Genomic DNA, 3,878 nt, shown 5'->3' on the forward strand with positions numbered 1-3,878 from the left:
GGTTTGACCTGTACGAGTCCCAACGTGAAATTTTCGATACGCTAATCATTTTATAGATCAATAAAAATTTGTATTCTCAAAAGGCGAGATATTATTATCTTATTTTCGTGTAAAATGTTTTATAAGAGGCTCTATTTTGATAATTATCCAATTCTGGTATTAAAATCGTATCATCATTTTAGTTACTTAGCGGCTAAGTAACCTATTTTTGGATCCGATATGTAAATATAATTATCGAATTATTAAGTAAATAAAATATGTGACGGTTCTGTTAGCTATGTGTCGTTGGGGTATTAATTATTTGTGATTGTTGGATGTGGAGATTAATTTTGTAATTAATTATCGAGCTTTATGAACCGAATTCATTTTTAAAGTAATTTTATTGAAAAATTATTCTTACAAATGCTAAAATTGTTTCAAAAATTACTTTTGTTGTTTTATAATCTTATTTATTATTTTTAAGAGTTTATAAAATTTAGAAATCAATATTTTATTTATTAGTTTCCTTTAAATAATTTTATGACTTCGATTAATTGTAAAATCAGTATTTAAGTCCAGAATGCTTCAAAAATCATGAAAATTTTATTTTATTAACTTTTAAATATTTCGAGAATTTTAAATTTATTCCGACAATTTTTTGGCTTTTATTCGCCCGTACATTTGTTCATTAAATTATAAAATGCGGATATTCTATATGATTCAAAAATAAATAAAAATTTTGAAAAATTTATATTATTAACTTTTAATTGCTTTGAGAATTTTAAAATTTCTCTCGGGAATTTTCAGATTATTTTACCCGTTAAATGTTCGTTTAATTGATACACTTTGACTAGAATTCAGCTTCTCGGGAGGGCTAATCAGATAAGGATTATAATTATGAACAATTCATTACCTTCTCCTTTTATCCCCTGTGTTTGTTTTTTTTCCTTTCTCAACATCACCGCGTGTCTGTTTCTTTCTTCTTAATCCCTTGGCTCAATTGATCTTTCTCTCTCTTTATTCTCTCCTAGTTCCCCTAATTCCTCCCGTTTAATCCCCTGTTCCTCCTCCTTTTCCCTCCCTTTCGCGCCCCAGTGTCTCTGGTAAGCCGCTGCTCTGTCTTTTCCGGCGAAATCGCCGCCCACGTACCCTTTTTCTTCCTTTTTCTTATTCAGTTTATTCTTGGCACTCGTGCTTCGTGTGTGTGTGTGCTAATCCATGTGTACTGTGTTTTTCTCGGGCCTTGTCCTGCTTTACTTTTCCGGCCATGTCCTCTGCTTGTTCCTGTTGTCGCCGCCCGCGCGTGTGGCGCGTATTAGTGGCGTGATGTTCCCTGGTTGTTGCCTGTTATTTTATACGCGTGTTTGATTTAAGTTCTTTTAATTATTTTACTTAATTTCTGCAAGAAATTATTTGATTGGTTCGTGATAATAAAAAGATTTTCGTGTGGATAATATTATAATTAATCGATAGAATTTACGTAGGATGCCCGATATAACAGGAACCCGTAAATTTTATCGCCATCGGCGATGAGCCTCGGCGAGCCGATGGTGGGCGATGATGATTTTTATCTAAGTCCTACGTTTATAAATGAAATAAAATTAATTCTTGAAATTTATTTCGAAATGAAAATTATGAATTAAAATATAAAAATGCGAATAACCAGGATAAATAATTGAAATTACATAGGTGTTTGGGAATTATGAATTGTAGTTGTGGGTGATTGGTTGTTGTTGTGTGATTGGATTGTTGTTGTGGATTGACGTCGAATTGTTTCGACGGGTAGGCCGATAAATAAAGGAGACGCTACCCGATTTTTGGGAAATTAATTCCGAAATTACGGGAACGTAACCTATAATTATCGGAAACGTCGAATAACCATATATAGTTATATTATATGAACTTAAGTGCGATTGAGACAAAATAATTTATAAATAATCGATTTCCCTGTTTTTCAAAATGACGAATATATGTATTTTCCTTTTGAAATTGCAAACCATAATTGCTATGTGTATTTCAATTATACCTATAAATATGAGTTGGGTTATGAAATCGTATGGGTAGAATAGGATAGTGATGTGATATTAAACGAAACAATTATCTGAATTAGGGTATTTTAACCCTGTAGGTCCTAGTCGGAAGACCCGAGGTTTGACGTTGGACTAAGAGAGATCTAGCGATTAGCTGTCGAGATTAACGAAGTTCCAATCGAAGGGCCTGAGTGTTGGGTTTGTATCCAGATTGGGATAATAGTTTGACGATAAGGCCGAACGTTCAAGTCGAACCAAAGTCAACTAGTAATAGCGATTAAAGCTTATTAAGGCAAGTATTCCCGAACTTTCTTTTAAATACTGCAAGTATTCCTGATTTTTTTAATACTAGATGTATTCCCGAACTTTCTTTTAAAATACTACAAATATTTATTCTTTCCTATTCTAAGTTCAGAATAGTTAAATGTTTTACATTTCACTGCAATTACTCTGATTATGCATGTCCTTTCATTATTGTTCCTATAATTCGATTGCTCTCGTGAGCAAATACCCATTCTTTCGGGTTATTTACGAACCCTGAATTTGGATGTTTTGACTTCAAAATGATTTGACATCAAAATACTCCATGGGCCGGATAATGATGATGCATGGGATTAAGTTTTACTTAATCCTAAGTACCGGGACATTACCGGTGCCTTGAGATGGGCTGTAGAGCCTGAGGACCCGACTGGATCTATACAGGTGGGTATAGATCTGTACTGTATCCTGACTGATCAGCAAGATATAGATGCGAACTAGTGTCCAGTCTAATTTGTTGTTGATCGCCATTAACGACATTCTTTCTCGAAAGTTTTATGATTCCAAAAACCGGACAAACCCTGATTCTGGAGAAGAATTTGGGAATCGCTTGTCACTTTTAGATTTATAGTTAAAGGATGGTGACAGCCAACATTTATTTGCTCACTCACTCAAATAAATAGAATTGTATAAAATTATTCTAAGATTTTATCCGAAAGTTTTTCCTTTGGTATAAATGCTTGAAACTCAAATTATATACTTGCTGGGCATTTTTGGCTCACTCTTGATTTGTAATTTCTTATTTCTGCCAGAAACAGATAAGGATAAAAGTGAATAGCTTTGATTGATAGCCGAATTTAGAAAAATCACCGCTGCGAGAAGTCGAAGATGTTAGAGGAATATGACAAGAGTATTAGTACAAAGGTATTTCCATTTGTATTTTAGTTGTTGTAAGTTGTAGAAGATTAGATTCTTGTTTCATACCATAACCTGTAAACGATCCGGATTCAAGGGGTTAATTGAATACTCTTTTATTTTATGTAAATATTGTTTCGTGACACCAAATCTTGACCCCGGATTTGGGTTGTTACACCGTGACTACCTAAATTCCTGACCCCGGATTTGGGGGCGTCACATCAGAGCCATAGGTTATCAAATATTGGAAATGAATAGAAATAAAATATGTAGACCTAAGAATAATAAATTTAATAATAACTCATGTCAAGTTCATCGTCGGACTGCTAGGTGTAGTCTTGACAGTTATACCCTTAAAGGAGCCAGACTCTAAGATTAGTAACACTTTATCCTTTCTTTCATGTACCTGAGGAGCCAACACTAGAGTTTGACCATGTTGAGAACCAGCAGGCCCTAGAGAGAGACCTTACCCCAGAGCCAAAAGATATTCTAGTAGACGAATCTGAGGTTGACCTCATTGAGGATGGGACTAATCTCCATGTACCCCTAGTTGCTGATGATGACGAGCCTCAAGATGATGATATAGGATGGAGAGACATCAAGTTGTACCCCCTTCCAGCCATTCGCCCTCCGACACCCCCACCTGCATTGTTGAGCCCCTATGCCCTCGGACAATGATGATGAGTATGATTATAC

Source organism: Apium graveolens, chromosome 2 (assembly GCF_009905375.1).
Source record: "Apium graveolens cultivar Ventura chromosome 2, ASM990537v1, whole genome shotgun sequence".
Taxonomy (NCBI): domain Eukaryota; kingdom Viridiplantae; phylum Streptophyta; class Magnoliopsida; order Apiales; family Apiaceae; genus Apium; species Apium graveolens.